The sequence below is a fragment of the Pinus tabuliformis genome, chromosome 2_2 (assembly GCF_031772625.1).
Source record: "Pinus tabuliformis cultivar Carrire ecotype Pingquan chromosome 2_2, CPIR1, whole genome shotgun sequence".
NCBI lineage: Eukaryota > Viridiplantae > Streptophyta > Pinopsida > Pinales > Pinaceae > Pinus > Pinus tabuliformis.
The window spans coordinates 928943780-928964216 of record NC_142300.1 but is presented as its reverse complement, the minus strand read 5'-3'; the positions used below and the strand labels follow the sequence as shown (position 1 = coordinate 928964216).

Sequence of the window (20437 nt, the reverse complement as noted above, 5' to 3'; positions counted from 1 at the left end):
ATTTGAGAAATTTTCTAGAGGAACGGGTCAGGCTACATGAAGGGTCAGCAGGCAAAAATTACGCGGTTTTTGGGAGGAACTGCCCGGGAGACTGGCAGCCAAAACTACGCAATTCCAAGAGGGAACTGGAAGTTGGCTACTGGGGTCACTGGCAACCAAAACTACGCAATTCCCAGAGGGAACTGGTAGTTGGCTGCTAGGGTCATTTGCAGCCAAAAATGCGTAATTCCCAGAGGGAACTAGCAGTTGGTTGCTCAGTCACTGGTAGCAGAAACTACACAATTCCTAGAGGGAACTGGAAGTCTATTGCTAGGAGCTACTGGCAGGGAAATTGCACTGAAGCTAGAAGCTGGCCTGTTGATCATCTTTGTCCAATTCCTAAGCTGAGCGGACTGCTGGATAATAGAAGGCTTGTTCATGAAAACTGCACAATTTCTTGGATAAGCAACTGACCGACTGTTCGAATGACTAACTGGGAAAACTACGCAAATTTATGATGGAGACAGGGACAGGAACTTGGTGTCTGTCTGGCCTATCTGCGTAATTTCCTCAGTGATTTGAGCGAGTGAGGTCAGTGGCCTCTGCGCAATTTTTGAAGGGAGTCAATCCCGGGGTGACTGTCGGGTCCGACTGTCCATGTGGTCAACAAAGAAGTTGATTGAACTGCTTGTGGGCAGCACATCTTGAAAAGACTAGCTTGGTTCTTCTATGTTGTTCTGGTTGAGATTCGATTGAGTCGATGGCGGGGTGATGGTCCGGCTGTGAGATGGGAGTCTGGTCGTCAGGACTTCAACAAAAATTACTAAGTGTGTGAAAAATTGAAAGATGCATAGGTGATTATGCAAACACACACTCACATGACTCGACGATGAAATGACTCAAACCATCCAGACACACATGTTCAACATGACTGACCGACGGTGCAAGTGACAAGCGCGACACTCGTGATTGACCGTTCATTGATCGAGATGACACTTGCATGACAGTGAATGTGACTCTGTGTATGAGTGCGACAGATGCTTTCATATCGAACACAACAAGCACATATGAAGTGAAGACTTCGAGCATAACCAAAAAATGGTCTTAAGCATGACTTAGACACCAGCATGCAAAAACGTGAATGAAATGAACAAGCAAGGCGGATGTGAGGACTCACACGAGCTCACAGAGCGAACCCGCGTTTGTGTAGTCATCAAGTGAAACTCTCAAGGGAGGCTGTGAAATTGGTGCAGGCCAAAATTTTGGAGAGTGGTTGTAGCCGCTACAATAGTCTATCAACTACCACCATGATGACACTCTTTCCTTTAGACTTGGGTAAACCTGTGATAAAATCCCTTGAAACCTCCTCCCAATGTTGACTTGGAATGGATAAAGGTTGTAATAGTCCTGGGATCTTAATTGTTTTAACTTTATTTTGTTGGAAAACCAAACATTCTGCCACAAAATTTTGAATATCATATTTAAGGCCATCCCAAAAAGAATCCTTCTTAACCCTGTGGTATGTTTTAAAAAATCCCGAGAGCCCTCCTAAGGAAGAAGTGTGCAATTCCATAAGGATATTTTGTTTGAGTTGGGAATTCTTGTAGATGTATAAGTGATCTTTGTACCATAATGAATAATTTTTTGAGCTAAATGTATCAGATGTATTGGTGACTTGTTGTAACTTTTGAATGAGTGCCCACACTTCTTTGTCCTTCTTCCATTCATCCCTTGCTTTGTTTATCCAATCTAATTGGATAATAGAAATGGTGCAAAGAAATGCTTCTACATCCTCATCCTTTCTTGAGAGCGCATCTGGAACAACATCATGCTTCCCTTTTTGGTAGATAATTTCAAAGTCATAACCCAACATCTTTGTGACCCATTTTTGCTGCTCTTATGAAGATAATATTTGTTCTAAAAAGTATTTAAGACTATCATGATCTGTTTTTACCTTGAAGTGTCTTCCCATTAGGTAAGGTCGTCATTTCTTAAGTGCATACATAGTATTGCCAACATTTCCTTCTCATAAATAGCCTTGTGTAAATAATTTCCTTTGATTGGATTACTTTTGAAAGAAATGGGTCTTTCTTCTTACATTAAAACAACACCAATTCCATTTCCTGAGGCATCACATTCCACAATAAAGGTTTTTGTGAAGTATGGTGTAGCTAAGACTGGTGGTTGGGACATTGCATCTTTAATATGTTCAAAGGCTTTCATTGCTTCCGGAGTAAAATAAAATGCATATTTCTTCAGTAATGTTGTTAGAGGTGTTGCTATTATCCCATAATTCTTAACAAACTTGCGATAATACCTTGTCAACTCGAGAAATCTCCGCATATGCTTTATGGATGTGGGGATTTTCCATTCCTTAATGGATTTAATTTTTCTAGGGTCTACGTTAACACCTTCATGAGATACAATATGACCCAAATATTCCACCTCTTGTACTCCAAAGAAACATTTGGAGGTTTTTGTATAAAATTGTTTCTCCTCCAATAGTTTGAGAACTCTATCAACATGTTGAACATGATCCTTCCAAGACTTGTTGTAGATTAGTATATCATCAAAAAATACTAACACAAATTTTCTAAGTAAGGGTTTGAAAATGGAATTCATCAAACCTTGAAATGTAGAAGGTGCATTGGTAAGGCTAAAAGGCATGACCAAAAATTCATAATGACCCTCATGAGTTCTAAATGTTGTTTTCGGAATGTCTTTAGTCTTCATTTTGATTTGATGATATCCTGAATGAAGGTCCAACTTGGTGAAGTAAACTTATCCAATAATTCATCAATGATAGGAATTGGAAATTTATCTTTAATAGTGAGCTTGTTGAGCTCCCTATAATCCGGACACATGTGCCATGATCCTTCCTTCTTGTGCACCAATACTACTAGAGCAGAGAAAGAACTTCGATTAGGTTGAATTATACCAACCTCTAGGATTTCTACAACCATATGTTCAATTTCACTCTTTTGGGCATAGGGATATCTTTAAGGCCTGATGTTTGGAGGAACACTTCCTCGAATGAAATAAATAGCATGATCATGATCAAAAATAGGTGGGATGCCTTTTGGAGTCTCAAATACCTTGGAATGATTGTCCAAGACTTTTTGGAGATCTAGAGAAATAGATGATTTCGACATGGGAACCTCTAGTGAACATGGTTGTGAAATTATGCCATGTTTTTCTTTCTTTAGAAGCTTTGTCATGCCATTAGAGCTGATTGTCTTTCCTGGTTTCCCTGCGATACCCCATAATTCAACTTCCTTTCCTTCTGAAAAAAATCTAGAAAAGTTATTGAAAATTAAAAGCTATCGTACCCAAAGGTTGTAGCCATTGGACTCCTAGTACAACATCAGCACCACCCATTGGAATGGAAAGCATTGGAATATTCAACACATATTCTCCCATGGATAGCTTAATATTATGGCACTTTCTAGAGAAATTTATGATTCTTCCATTTGCAACCATCACTTGACACTCCAGTGCTGGATATAGGAAGAAATTCAATTCCTTCGCTATCTTACAATGAATAAAATTATGGGTACTACCCGAATCAATCAACACTATTACCTTTTTCTTCTTGATATGTCCTTCTATCTTGATAATTTGAGGAGTGGTTATTCCGGCCAATGCATTACAAGATATGGTCAGATTCATTTCTTCTTTCTCTAGGCTTTGTTCTTGGTGTGTATCATCTTCTTTTGATTTTTCTTGTTCCTTTTCTGCTTCCTCTTCACAATCTATGTAAAATAATTTCTTCTTAGCACACTTATGACCTTTATTGTATTTGCTATCACAACTGTAACAAAGGTCTTTTGCTCTTTTTTCTTCCAATTTTTGTGGTGTCAACCTTGTAGGTTGTGGAAGGCTACGGGAAACAACACTTCCATCTTTATAGTTGTGATTGGTAGGCTTCCTTGTTGCCATAATTTTGCTTTCAATTTTTCATGCCAACCTGAATGCCTTCTCCAATGAATTAGGTTCCCAAAGGTGAGCCTCATGTTGGATGTTATCCTTTAATGTCCCTATGAACACATCAATACTATGCTCCTCTGGAATATCTTTTACCCTTATATTCAATTTTTGGAAGTCCTCAATGTGCTCCACCATTGAACCTTTTTGTTTGAGATTTATCAATTGGCTAAAAAAAGTGTTTCTTTTTTTATCCTCATAATGTGCTATCATTTCTTTTGTAAAAATTGCCCAAGTGACAATTTTTTTATGAGAGAAAATTCATCGATACCATACAAAATGATTGGGTTCCAAATATAAAGTAGCAGTGCATACCTTTTGTGTGTTTTGCACATTATGGAGATTGAAATATTGCTCCATCCGTAGTATCCATGTTATGGGATCCTTGCCATCAAACTTCCTCATATCGATATTTAGAACATGGTGGGTCTTCAATCCAACGTTAGAGTCTATGAAATCATGACTAACATTTCTTTTTTTCTCATCATGAGTTTCCTCTACTACCTTTTCACCATTAGGAAGCATTTCTTGTAGCAACTTTGCCAAACCTCCTTTCAAATCTTCCATGTATTTCTTCAAATCTTCAATGTTTACTTCTAAACCATCCATCTTAGCTTCCACACTATTCATATTAGCTTCCACGCCATTATTTAAACCATCCATATTAGCCTCCTTGCCTTTCTTTAAACCATCCATCTTAGCTTCTATTACTTTTTGTGAGAGTGAAATTTGTTGCACTTGGTATTGTAATTTTGTTATATCATGTTGCATTTCTTCCTCTTCTTCATGAGTCATGCTATAGCTTTCAGGTTGCTTACTAAGTGTTTCCATTTTCTTTCTTCGGGGCATCAATTAATGATAATTATTCTTCACTATGTCCTTTTACTTCCTTCAAACTAATTTTTCAAACCAAACTTATGCAAAATTTAAAAAGACTGCACACCGTTTTTGGCTTTGTAGGTGCTCGATGTTGAATCTGTTGTATCTCTATAATTTCGGATCTCCAAGGTCTACAATTTCATCCTGTGGTAGCCCTTTGAGTCCTCGTTCCAACCCCAAAAGTCTGATCAATATTGGATTCTCCAAGAAAGATTTATTCCAAATATACCATGATGACCTCATTATAGACTAGTTGAGAAGAGCAAACTTTTATCAAGTTTCACGTTTAAATTTTTCAACCTTCGACCTAAAACTGATACAAAAAAAACTACACTTCATACTCTTTCTGTACCTTTTCATGAAATTTCAATCTGATGCTCAGAGAGAAAGCTATGACGATTTTCCACAGGTCACCTATTTGAGATATAATTTGGGAGCCTGCAAAAACCCTAAATTCCTTGGATCATATCGCCAAACATATAGAGAGACAAGATCAGAAATTCATACCCAAGGTTCATTAAGATTTTGGCTCAAATGGGTTTTAATTTTAGCGTCTGAAATGTCGTCGAAAAAAGTTATAGCGAAAATGGAACGACAACCTGTTTGAAGCAGTGAAACCCTAGAATCCAAAGCTCTAATACCAATTGTTATGCAACCCACAAAATAGAAGAAAAGATAGAGCAACGACTCCAAAATTAGCCTCTTCTAGGGGCAAATCTCCTTTACATTACTCAAATGAATAATTCTTGGATGATACAGATGATAATACCTCCTTTCTATATATAGGAGTCTGAGGGGTCACAATATAGTCAAAGCTGACATAAAAATAATAATGTAAGGGCACAACAAAAACAATAAGGCCTTCTGTGAGGCACAATAATAAAAATATGGGGACAACATGGGCACAACAATAACAATAAGGGGCTACAATGAAAATAATAATAAGGGAATACACTAGTATTATAGGGACATAATACAAATATGCCCTTGATGTCATCTTGGTTATAATACGATGTGTTGAATGATGGTACAGGAATTGTAGAGGATGAGGAAGAGTATCATCCGCTTAGTCACAGGATGCATGGAAAGTGTGAAGTTTGAAAACTATACATGACCCATGTAAAGAAGAGTAGCGTATATACATAGTTTAATACATAAAAGTCACGTATGTGATCCTACCCACGGAAAATAGAAAGTCGTGATATTTTACCATGGTAATTGCCCACAGTATTTTGGCAACAATGTCTATTTGATTTTGTCAACAATTACCAAAGGATTTGTCTATGGTATTGGAAAGGAAAAAATCTATAAAAGGAGAAGGAGATCAAGGAGTAAGGTGTGCATTTGATCGATTATTCATGTGTGATCTGATCTGGAATAGGTGTGCACTAGGGAGCAAGGAGAATGCTTAGATTTAAGAGATGTGAAAGTGTATTGGAAAGCTAATGGATATTATTGATTGATTTTCTTATTGCAGGTGTAATTATGGAAAAATTATTAGGTTGCTAACATATGCAAGATCAATGAGCTATGATCTTATTATTATGTGTAGAGATCTAGCTTGATTGTGTATGCATATGTAGATATTTGGTTTGATTGTGCATGCAGATGTTCAAATCTGATTTAGTTGTATAAGTAGATGCCAAGATATGGTTTGATTGTGTATGCAGATGCAAATATTTGGTTTGATTATGTATGCAGATGTTGAGATCAGATTTAGTTGTTTATGCAAAGTTCATTATGTTGATTTGACCTCGTATCATGAAATTGAGTAATGTTGTGTTTGACTCTAATTATTCTACTGGATAGAGATTATGTTTGTAGAGAGGTCTTTAATGAGCAATGTTTTGAGATCTATACGCAAGTTGCATTCCTAAATACCATGCACATACGTGGATTTTCTTTAGAATAGTCGCATATACTATCTGGGCTTATGTGGGTTGATAAAATTATTTTCTTGTTGATAGTTCCAGTTGATTTTTTTCATTGTAATGGATGAGAGTGTTTAGATGACAGTTGTTTTGATGTTGATTGATGAGTATATTGATGGTTAATGATTACTAGATCTTGATGAGGTTTTAGTAATATATGATTTGTTGTCAAGGATTGGTGAAAAATATGTCATGAGATCTATACATAGGTTTCATGAACAGGAAGTGCGTATATACACGAATATATTTAATGTCAGTCGCGTACAAGTTCTGATTGGATTAGGTTTGCAATGCTGCTCTAGCTATAACAGTGAATGAATCTTCTGTTTTTGTTGTTGGTTATCAAGGATGTCTTTATTATTGTTATGATAGTTGTTGATCAAAATTTGGTTCTTGATTTGGTTGAGCTATGATTGGTTGATGTTTTGTATGTGGTTTTCATGATGAGCATGGATGAGTATTGACTTGGTTCTGGACAAATTGACACTACTTGGTTATGAAATTATTTACTTTAGTTGGGAAGGGTTTATGATACAGTGTCTTGGTAGGCATGATATATTTGCTTGATCACTGTATGGTTGGAGAGGTGTAATTGGTATTTAGTTTTGGTGTTCAATGATTCAATATTGGTATTCAGTGATTCAAGATTGGTATTCAATATTCAATGGTTGGTATTTGTATTTAGTATCTCAATTGGTATTCAGTATTTAGTGATTGACACAATAGTATTCTGTATTAGTATTTCTCATCATTAATTCAATATTTGGTAACTTTATTTATGTTTAATGTGGGTGGTGTTTTGATGGTTGATTAAGACAGGTGGAGCCATTATGAAATATTATGAAACATGGTCCACAAGGATGTTAAGGGTTGGAGTCTTGAGTGAGGGAGTCAAAGCTTCCTTCTAGTGGTAGCTAGTAAATTTATTAAGCGCGTAGGAGTTTTCTTCAAGTAGGAGCTAGTAAACTTCATCAGGGGGTAGTAGCTCCCTTCCAGTAGGAGCTAGATAATGAGTGGAGGTTGTATCCTCCTACGGGTAGGAGCCTACGTGCTCACAAGAGTCTGTGCTAGTACAAAATTGTAAGAATAATTTCTTTATAATAAGAGAAAAAGACAGAATAATAGTAGCAATGGTTTTCTCCCACATTAAATTTCCACCTAAAATCCCATTGTCTTTATATTGATGTGTTTCTTATGTATTATGATTTATCTACTCTTTACTAATAATTACTCCATAATGATTAAGAAATGAAATGATGGTTGAAAAAAATGATAAAAATAAATAAACTTCATATACATTGTTTCTAAATATAAAATTAAAAAATTAATGAAAATGAAATATATTGATTCACCCCTCGGTATTTCTAACAAAATTAAAAAATTGATATAATGAAAAGTAACGCTAATAATCTAATAAGTGTTTCAATACACTCATATTTTCAAAGCAAAAATACAAAAAAAAGATAGCTGGTATTATTGTTTTTAAAAAATTTAAAAAATTTGAATTTTATGATCATCTATCTTTGGATATTCATATTGATCTTACATGTGCTTGTAAATATTTAATATCAGTAATTTAAATTCTAAGAGAATTATCCAAATAGAAAATATATTTATATAATTTTTTAATTCAAATAGATCATTATTTATTTCAATATATGGCTGTTGATTATTTATTTCGATGTCTTATAGCTATTTCCATCCCCTTTCGGCTTAGTGTGCAAATAGAATTTGAGGTTTTAAGTTTAATATTAAGCGTTACGCATTAGGTTTTAATTTAAAGTTTTACGTTTTAATATATGTATTAGTTTTTAAATAATGATAGGTTTAATCATAATGCCCTAGTCATTGTAGGTTTAATGCCGTCCTAACGAAGGTTAATGATTATTTTATAATAAACGGTAGATTCAAACGTTATGGTAGAACACCCTCGTCATAGTAAAGGTTTAACTATAAGGTTGGAAAGTAGGGTTTAATGCCTTCCTCATAAATCATATATATTATTTCTCATAATTCACCCAATCTTTTATTAAATTATATTAAAAATATGAGGGCATTCAACCCTATGAACGCATTCAACCTTGACTTATGAGAAATAATAAATGTGAGTCTCATAATAAATTTGAGTTATGAAGAGGGCATTAAATCTCAAGAGAGTTTATATTTACAAGTAGGTGTAGTGGTCGTTTATAATAACAATGACAACTACATGTTGAATCTATGATTGTAATATTGTTTTCCCACAAAGTTTTGGGATGTGAGAGAAACTTTGAAGTGTAAGGTGGCTATGTATTTGTCTTTCTGTATATGGTGTCTTTGCGGACTTATGACATTTGCTTTTTCTCGAGATGTCTTGGATCGTGTTTGTCATATGCCACTTTTTTGTATTTTATGATGGTTTTTATATTGTCTCAATATAATCTATAATGCTTTTTTCTCTGAAAAAAAAATCGGTGGTAGAGGCACGAGAGCCAACTGTTAAAAAAAATCGTTAATATATAAAAATAAAAAAAAGTTTTGAACATTGATTTTTATGATTTTTCCAGTTCACTTTGTGCCTTTCCAATTACAAATGAAAAAGACCACACTGACATTTTTTTAAATCTAAACTCATATTTGGTCTGTCCAGACCTAAAATTTAAATTTTATCATATTTGGTCTGTCCAGGCGTAAAATTTAAATTTTATCATTAATTAAGTTCATCGTGGATTATTTAATATCCAATGCAGTAGATATCTATACTACTACCCAATTTATAAGGTATCACAAATTAAAAAGTTTAGTTCAATGGTGGTTATATATATTAGTAAATTGTGTTGGCTGCGTTGTCACGGTTAACTGCACTACCAAGTGGTATATTTTCTTTACTATTTAATTTAATTAAAATTATTATAAAAAATAATAATTATTAAATTAAATAAAATTATTATAAAAAATAATAATTATTAAATTAAATAAAATTATTATAAAAAATAATAATCATTCATAATAAAACAAGTGTAATCTATATATGGTGATATCTATGATTTAATTTTAATTATATCATTCATTTATTTAATATTAATTATTTTATTATCATGTATTTACAAGCACCCTCAAGAGAGTTTATATTTACAAGCACATATATAGTTGTGGTTTCTAATAGCAATGACAACCAATAAAAGATGATCGTTCAACCCTATGAACGTGTTAAATATATAGTATGTTATTTTGATATTATGTTTATTAATATTAGATTTAGATTATATTAATATTAGATTTATGTTTTTTAATACGAGGTTTTGGTTTAATATTAAGTTTAATATTTAAATTTAACAATCTTATATTTAAATTTAATAATTTTATATTTAAGTTTATTAATAATATAAATATAATTTTATATTTAAGTTTATTAATAATATAATAATATTAGAAGAGTATTGTATTAGTTAATATTATTATTATTATTATTAATATTTTAAAATTAAATTTCACTTATATTATAATATTATAATATAATTTTAAGTTTATAATAATGTTAGGTTAGTATAGTAATGGTTAAATTATTAATAATGTTTTAACATTAAATCTTACTATTATAATATTACTATTTACATTAATAATAATTACATAACATTAATATCAATTATTTATAATATTTACATTAGAAAAAATATTTATAAAATTAATATTAATAATAATAGTAATAATAATAATGTTACATGCCCATGGGGCTTTGGATTGACGGTGAATGGGTGCACTGTTAAGGCACTCCTTGCGATAGGTCACCGGTTCAAATCCCCGTGGGTACCTAGGTTAGTCTTAACTAGAAAAAAAAATAATAATAATAATGTTACATTAATACTTTATTGCATTAACAATAAAACATTAATTAGAACATAAATATATTATTAATGTAAAATAATATTCTATGTAATCATTTATTTTTATATTAATATCAATGTTATGAATAATATTATTAGTAACATTTAAGAACATTAATATTAATATATATTAATCATTAATGATGATAATAATGACACCATTAACATTTTCATTAATATTAAAAAAATCTTGATAATAATCTATTTTCTATATTGTTTTAATTGTTTCCAATATAGTTTATGATGGTCTCTAATTATTCTCAATAGACGTTATTTTTTCGGTTTCAAAACCTATGGCCAAGTATTAACTATGGAAGCCTGTATTGAATGGTTAGGGTTAACCATAATCAAACAATGGTTAACCGTCAACTACCACCATTGCAATGATAACCATAGTCAAATCATGGTTAGCAATAGATGAATCATAGTCGAAATATGGTTAACCAAAGTCAAATTGTAGTCAAACATGGTAATCTATAGTCAATCGTGTTCAAATGTGGTTGAACATAGTCAAACCATGGTCAAACCATAGTCAATCATGATAAACCATAATCAAACCATGCTCAACCATAGTCATACAATCATTAACTATAGTCATTCATAGTCAAAATTTAGTCAACAATGTTTAAAGATGGTGAACATGGATAATTATTGTCAATCGTGCTCAAGCATAGTCAAACAGTTGTTACACATAACCATGTTTGCCCATTGTTAAACAAGTCATGATCATACATGGTTAAATGATGCTCACCCATAGTCAATATTTAATTAAAATTTTTAATAACATTAATATTAATATGGTTTAAAACACATTGGTTTAATAATTTGGTTGACTATGTTCGACTATCTTTGAATTTGTCTCACAACAAAAACTCTTCAATTTCAAACAAATATAATCATATATTATTATTCAAACATAGTTAACCACATTATTCAAACATAGCCAAACAAAGTCACCCTTTGTAGTCAATGTTTATTTAGTTGACCACAATCAAATTCGGTGAATCCTATATTTACCATATTTGACAATAGACAACCTTGTTCACTCATAGTCATTCTTAATCAACATAACTCAACCATATTCAATTATAGTCAACCATAGTTAACCAAAGTCAAACATTGTCATCCTTTGTTAGTCACAGTCAATATTTATAAATGTTTAATAATAATAAGATTGTGATGTCAGTTTTTCCAATATCACAATATAACAAACATTCTCGCAATGTCATAACCTTTGTCACAATATTACATTACATTATAATTTATCCAAACATTATAATCTCATATTAGAATGGTTCTTATAGTTTATTTTCTTCATTTATCAAGCAATGACTTTTCTATGCCTCCCTCGATACTTTTCCTTCCAAAAAGTTATATGGGCTAACCTTTCTCCCATACTACTCACAGTCAAAACCTAAATTCATATGCTTCACAATCCATAAGGGTTTTAGAGTATTGAGATCTATTCATTGTGATAAATATATGCTTCACAATCCAATCCATAAGGGTTTTAGAGTATCGAGATCTATTCATTGTGATGTAATTAAGTGATTGATATAATCAAAAATAAACGTATTGATCTGGTCACTGTTTCACTTAAATGAATACACACATATTTTTGAAGCAGAAATATAAAAGAAGGAATGTGAATCTTATTATTTTATTATAAATTAATTAACTATATATAATGTTATGACCAATGTTGTATATCATCATCTTTAGATATTCATATTGAAACTCTCTTGCATGTGCTTGTAAATATCTAATATTCTTATTTAAATTCCGATAGAATTATCAAAACGAACCATAATTTATATAAACATTTTGTAATTCAAATGGATGATTGTTTACTTCAAATACTAATGGTTGATTATTTATTTCGATATCTAATCTTATTTTCGTCCCCTTTCGGCTTAGTGTGCCCATAGTTTTTGAGGTTTTAATATTAAGTTTAAGTTTAATATTAGGTTTTACACATTGTGTTTTAATATAAAGTTTTACGATTTAATATACGCATTGGGTTTTAATAAACGAAAGCTTTAACACCCTTGTTATTGTAGGTTTAACACCCTCATAACTAACGTCAATGATTATTTTATAATAAATGATAGAGTCAAACGATGGGTAGAATTCCCTTGTCAGAGTAGGCTTTAACTCTAGGGTTGGAAAGTAGGGTTTTCATAATTCATTTATATTATTTTTCATAAATAATTTAAAATTTTATTATGTAATATTAAAGATATGAGGGTATTTAACTTTATTAACATGTTTAATTTCGATTTATAAGAAACAAGCGCTATATAGTAACTACACTATTATACCAAGGGCACTTTTAAGATATTTTTTTAGGACAAAGGAAATCTTTTGTCTTAAAAATCATTTTTATTTTAGTTATTTTACATTAAAATTTAATATCAATTGAATTGTCTTAAATATAAACTTTAACATAAAAACATTTTGAGACAAAAATGTTTTAAGACAAAACTTTATATTTAAGACAAAAATAATTTAAAACAAAAATATTTTAAGACATAGGCAGTTTGAGACAAAAATATTTTAAGACAAAACTTTATATTTAAGACAAAAATAATTTAAGGCGAAAATATTTTGAGACAAAAACTTTATATCTAAGACAAAAGTAGTTTGAGACAAACATTTAAAGACAAAACTTTATATCTAAGACAAAAACAATTTACGACAAAATTATTTTAAGACAAAAACAATTTAAGACAAAATTATTTTAAGACAAAAACAATTTAAGACAAAATTATTTTAAGACAAAACTTTATAGCTAAGACAAAAACAATTTGAGACAAAAATATTTTAAGACAAAACTTTATATTTAAGATAATGGGCACTTTAGATGAAACCTATTTAATACAATTAAAAATTAAGACACAACCATATCAATTGAAGGCAATATTATGTAACAACTGCAAAATTGACTCTCACAGTGCGCCCTAAGTCCGCCAGCTTGCAAGCAACTACTGTCTTGCGCCTATACCGAGGTTGTTATTTTACTTACCATTCACGTTATCTTATATAAAGACAACGATTTGTTGGGCTCTTTGTTTTGTGTGGGTAGTCGACTAAGAAGAACGCAACAACTTTTACTGACAAGATTTCTTGGACATCAATTCCTCTTCTGTCCCTTTCATATTTGATGATACGATTAGGGACAACTTGTCTATCATTACATTCGGCACTGCTACACAGAGGGGGATTTTAAGACAATCTTTTAAGAGAAAAGAAATAAGTTGTCTTCAAATTTTCAATATGAGGGCTAGTAAAAAAAGGTAAAGGTAAAGGATTAGGGGTCCATCTACTAGCATTCACCAAGTGGTTGGTTTACCATGGTTGTGAAGTGATATTCAACAAAGGAAAAGCGTTCCTGAGACACATAGCCATGGGACAGGTGAAGCAGATCAGGGTTCGTGTGAAGAACCTGTATAAGCTAGATGTGGAAGATTGTGCTACATTAAGCACTAAGGCGGAGAAAGTGCAGGTCGTGATGTCGATGAACTTTGGCACAAAATACTTGGTCATTTGCATCATGGTACCTCAAATATTATACAACAAATAACCACTGGCCTCCCTAAAGGAGCACTTAAGCAGTATGATGTATGCAAAGGATGTATGCTGCAGAAGTACATAAAATCCACATTCCATGATCGGGACAACAAAGAACATGCAGTCCTAGAAAGGATCCACTATGATGTTTATGGACCTTTCTCGACAACCTACACTGTCAGAAACAAATATTTTGTCATTTTTATTAATGAATTCTCACGGAAGTGTTGGATCTTCTTCATGTGGAAGAAAGATGATACATTCTTCAAGTTCGTAGAATTCAAGACATTGGTTGAAAAAGAAGCTAGCAAGAAGGTGAAGGCTCTATTGTAGCGGCTGCAACACCCTCCAAAATTTTGGCTTGCACTTAAATTTCAGAGCCTACTATGGATATTGTGATCGATCGTTCCTTAGTCACTTATTGGTAAGTTGATGATCTCAAGCTCCCCTTTTCGATCTTAAGAGTCATTCATGCTTTTATTTTTACATAGAATGTGTCATCTTTGGGCATGTGGGTTATCGCTTGTCATGCAAAGGGAGGTTTGTTTTGATTCAAGGGGAAATATTTATGAGAATGGGTTGTCCTCACCACATAGACATGTTTCACACTCATTTCACACACTCTTACACAAGTGTTGCCTTTATCCTCCCAAAGTCTATCATCAGAGCTGCACTTGCCGTAAGATGCCACAAAGGTTGTTGCATTAAGTGAAGTATGTGTTATATGTTTTGGATGGTCTATGTTGTATCGCTAAGTTTTCAAGTGTGTGATCGTAGTCAAGTTTTATCATTGTTCACATCAGTTCCATTGATCCCACACTTAGCCAAATTTCAAAGTTTCCTTATCAACCTAGCCTCATCCAACTTTCCTGAACTGCACACTTTACATATGTAACACTCAAGATTTTCCCTTGCTTATTGGAACTATGTAATGCGTAGAAATCCCAACCTCCCTTAGCATCATAGAAAATTTTAGGGGCGAATGTTCGCCCTTTGGCGAAATTGAGGGGTTTTAAATTTTTAGTGGGCGAATATTTTGTATCATAGTACATTTTTACAAATCACCTCAAATAGCCCACCTTATTTTAAGGGAGAGGGTAAAAAAGGTAAATTTAGCCCTTGAAATTAGGAGTTACAACCTTCCATTCGCCCATTTTCAAGAATAGGTTTTATTTAAGTGAATCCATTCGCCCATTTTCAAGAATAGGTTTTATTTAAGTGAATCCTATGGGCCAAATATCATATTTATAAAAGAGGTATGGTAAATTAATAAAAATATAAATAAATGAGAAGTATGGTAAATAAATAAAACATTTTTTATATTTACTCCATAAGTCACCTTATATACATGCAAGGGTGTAAACAAATAAAAATATAAGTAAAGTGGAGGTATGGTAAATAAATAAAAATATAAATAAATTAGACATATGGTAAATAAATAAAACCTCTTTTTATATTTAGTCCATAACCCTCGTTCTATTTATGAAGGCTCAAGAAAGAGGTTTTATTTAAGTGAATCCCATGGGCCGAATACCATATTTGTAAAAGAGGTATGGTAAATTAATAAAAATATAAATAAACCAGAGGTATGGTAAACAAATAAATCATTTTTTTATATTTACTCCATAAGTCACCTTATATTTACGAACACTCAAAAAATGCGTTATATTTAGGTGAAACCTATGGGCAAAATACTATGGGACAAATACCATGGACTAGATTGTTATTAATACCATGCAAAAAAACATTATTAACCGTAATATTAGTATTAATAAAAATAAAAATGGCACATGGTATTGACCCATGGTATTCACCAAAATGGCACATGGTATTGACCCATGGTATTCACCAAAATGACACATGGTATTGACTATTCACCAAAATGGCACATGGTATTGACCCATGGTATTCACCTGGAATGTAGCCTATTTAAATGGGGGAATTAAACTAGCATAGATCCATCTTTACTCTGGATCTACTAACCCCCGAGAGGTATCAAATATCGTGATATGCAAACTAGCATAGAGTGAAAAAATATTTGATCCCTCTCAAGGCTTGGTGGATATTAATTTTTATAAATTACTAATAGTAATTTTTAAGCTCCAGGTTTATGATAACCCATGGTAATACCAAGATCTTACAAGATTTTATAATTACTCTGGATCTACTAACCCCCGAGAGGTATCAAATATCGTGATATGCAAACTAGCATAGAGTGAAAAAATATTTGATCCTTCTCAGGGCTTGGTGGATATTAATTTTTATAAATTACCAATAGTAATTTTTAAGCTCCAGGTTTATGATAACCCATGGTAATACCAAGATCTTACAAGATTTTATAATTAAGTAAAATATTCATGCCTGGTGAGAGATTCGCCAAAAAATTATATACACATATTATATTATTGATAAAATCGCCTTCCATTTTTCCTATATACCATGGAGATTCGCCCATTTATTATACTTATAAATTTAGGGGGGGTTCTTAAAATTTTCTCTGCTTAGCATTCAAAATTGCGCAATGGTTTCCTTCAATGTCCTTCCCTCAGCTAGAACCCAATGTCTCCAGAAACTATGTAGTTTTGTCCCTTGACTACCCAGTCTACCTTGCATCCTGAAATTGCGTAAATGTGTCCTCCTAGGGCCTTATTTCATAGCAGAGCCTTTCATCCAGCTAAAACTGTGTAAATGTGTCCTCCCAGGGCCTCATCTCGCAACAATCACTACTCGTTGAAACTACACAATTATGTCTCTCAGGGGCCACGAATAAAGATGACATGATAGATGACTCTCAAGGAGTTGAGGAGAAAAATAAGCAGACCAAGGAACCCAAGGTATGATAGAATATCGGGACTGCATGAAGACTCCATCTGATGCATAACCCTTTGGAGGCTAGGTATGGAAAACAAAGCACATCTTTTGAAATACACCTCTTACTGTAGCTTAAAAGTTTTCTTATCATTTTCGTATCATTCTGTCTTCAATGACATGCATGGTTGCAAGAACTGGGAGTCATTCCATATGTTTCCTCTACGTGTCTTTCTCCCTTTCACTTGTTTATTACATAGCTTAGAAGATGAAGAGCAATACCACTTGTTTATTTAAGCTACAGAGGTTGTGACCAACATGATATTATGACTAACCAGGCATGATGCAAGGCATCCTAAGTGGGATGAAAGATGTTTGATGATATGTATATAGTCAGTACACTCCTTTTCGTTAATCCTTGCTTTGTATCTTGCGTGTACCCTCACTGCATGTCATATTTTGCTACGCGCTGCTAGTAGTCTCTTAGCTCTTTCTTGACAAAGCAGGGGAAGGAATTTCCTTCAACCTGATTTCTTCAAGGCTCTTCATAGAAAGTATAGAGTTAAGAGAAGGAGATGTGGAATATCACTATCAAACTCTCGAAAAAACTTTGCATGTTCGAATCTATCCAAACGATTAAGCCGCCACTCAACAATATTGTTAATCTTTGAAGACTCAAGAAAGATCACATCTCTAGATATTATAAACTTTTTATTCACTTCATCATAGAGATGGTATGCTTTGGAGGTATGAGTACCCAAAGAAGATACATTTGTGACTCCTTGCACCAAGTTTTTTTATCTGTTCCTTAGGTATGAAGGCATAACAGGAGGAACCAAAAACCTTGAGACACCTCACCGAAGGAATGTGGCCATAACACATTTCAAGGGAGTCTTGTTTCTAATAGCAAGAGATGGACACCTATTCTTTATATACACAACACATAGAACCACATCAGCCCAAAACCTTATGAACTTAACATGTGAACTATGTTAAGTTCATAGTGAAAGTAATACATTCCAGTGAACTATGTGTTGAAAAATGTAGCAAGAAATTCTCAATTTGATTTTTCCTTGATTAAATTGAAAAAATTCGAATTTCCACATCAACAGACAACTTGGACGATGTTAACTTGTGTGACATGGCTTGTGTCACCTAGTTTACTCAATAAATTCGAGCTGGAGGAGTTAGAGTTCAGTTCCACATATGCGATTGCTAATTTGTAGCAATAAAGGTCAATTATCTCAGGTTGTTGTAAGTTAAACTAGTTCTAACTTTTGGAGGAACTAGTGGAAGGTTATTTAAGTAGTGGGACTTTAGTCAAACTTAGTGGTCATCCAGTTAACTGATCAATCAACCAAAAATATTTGGGGCATGCAGAGAAGTCGAGTTCCCTAAGCTTGGTGGAGATTCTAAGGCAGTTTTAATTTCTTATAGCTCACACAGTTGCACGAACTTACTATAACCATAGTGGAGGAGAAAGCTTGAGTAGGATCTTCTTGTGAAATTAGAGAGGGAACGATTGTTGGTAGCATTAATAGCCTACCAACAATTTCTTTTGCACCACACTTCAATGTTTTAAGTAGGGTTTTTTAGGGTGGATAATTTTTTCTGATGGTTTTTGGTCATGTTAGCCCTGCTATGCAGCGCTGACTTTCTAAGGTCAGAAAGAAGCATGTTCTGTTGGGTTGTGTCAAAAGGGGGCTCGCATTGGTCACTTTTCCCTTTCTTCCTTCACTCGCTAACCATAAAACCTTAACCCATACGCTCTCACACGCTCATAAACCCCTCATCGCTTTCCTGCCATTGATCATCGCACCCGATAAAGGTGACCCGCTCGTCCAATTCCCGCTGTCAGATCATCTCCGCCAGATCTGACGGTATTCGCATACATCATGCGCCCTCAACTTGATCAAGTGATAGCGCGCTATGAGAGTGGTTTTTCTCTCTCATCCGCTGCTATGTGTCGATCATTGAGTGGAATCGCTTGGCCCCGGGCATTTACCACTTAGCGCCCGAAATTAATGTGATGAAAACCGTTACCACCTAACTAAACCGCCCTCGCCTATTAAACGCCTGTGCAACTCCGTTTCCTGATGACCATCCAATATGTATGCCGAAGATCTAATGACCCTAACACACCCCACTCCCACCTCGGCCGATAGCCTCCGCCGAGCCATCTCCGCCGTCCATTTTCCCGATCCGACGGTCATCCTTCTCTCTCATCCCAACTGTCTGTTTGCCCATGCATCCCACGTCCTCTGACCATTCTGTTGCTTGAAGAGGGAGATGACCAGCTCTGCCAGCATCAGTTGCAGTAATATCCCCAACAACCACATTAAACCGAAAGCATGGCCAAAGCTGAAAAGGACGCATCACGACTCTGTAACTGAATTTATTAGTCATGGACTCCACTGGTACAAGCACTCCAATCGCCTAAAGGACAACACAACACCTGAACAGATCGAATTCACCCACTGAAACAAGAAACCACGTTCAGAGACTCCATCAGGCGGTTAAATGCAGTTGGTGGTCAATTATGACCCCCCCATACCCAAACGGTCGAGTGCCATTGTAACGAAAACTTATAAATATCCAGAAGCAAGATGTAATCATGGTTGGCATTTGATGTAAGGTTCAACTTCTGGAGAATGTAGACATTTTTTCACGTGCAGCGTCTCATCTTTATTTTCAGCAAATACAAGCTTCTTTTGCTATTAACTGCTCACTGTCCATTTTCCTCTGTTATAATCTTGTACCTGATATGTTGTATTCTTGATCTTTTGATGTTTAGCACTAGATAACTGTCATCTTATCTCTGTGTTAAAATATTAGATGTATCACTGAATAGGTTACCTAGGTTTCTTTCTATCTAATGCAGGAGAGCTGCCATCCTGTCTTTGCATTAATAGATTAGATTTACAGGTTTCTGTACTAGCTGTAGCTGGCCATCACATGGTCTTGTGTATCTGCTGGTGTGGTTAGTATTCTCCATATTCACTCAATATCTAAAACTGTGAGCATTGGTGGTCTAAAGCCTTGTAGTCTGAGGGTGTTCATGCATGTCTGGAGTGAAACAAAGTAGAAGTGGTTATCTGGCTTGAACCAAACCATCATTCCTTCCATTAAAACCTTGCAACAATAGTTGAATTTATATGTTACCAGGCATCTCCGAGCTACAACCTAGGAGAGTTTCTTGGAATCCTAACATAATTGGCGTCGTTTCCGGGATCGAAGATTGAAGCTCAGCTTCCCTAGGAGAACGACACAGATCCAGCTTTGATGATAGACAAGGTCTGGACACATTTATGGTTGTAATCATCTATTTGGCGACTCTACTAGAGGACCAACATTTTGCGACTCCACATCACAATTCTGGCTCAGTTTGTGAGACACGCTCAGAGAAATCCTCAGAAATCACCA

At 33.9% G+C, this 20437-nt stretch overlaps 1 pseudogene; it reads right to left on the bottom strand.

Annotated features, from left to right (window-relative positions):
- Positions 1 to 19390, bottom strand: part of LOC149196165 (non-structural maintenance of chromosomes element 4 homolog A pseudogene) — a 71559-nt pseudogene extending 52169 nt beyond the window's left edge.
- Positions 19391 to 20437: the final 1047 nt, after the last annotated feature.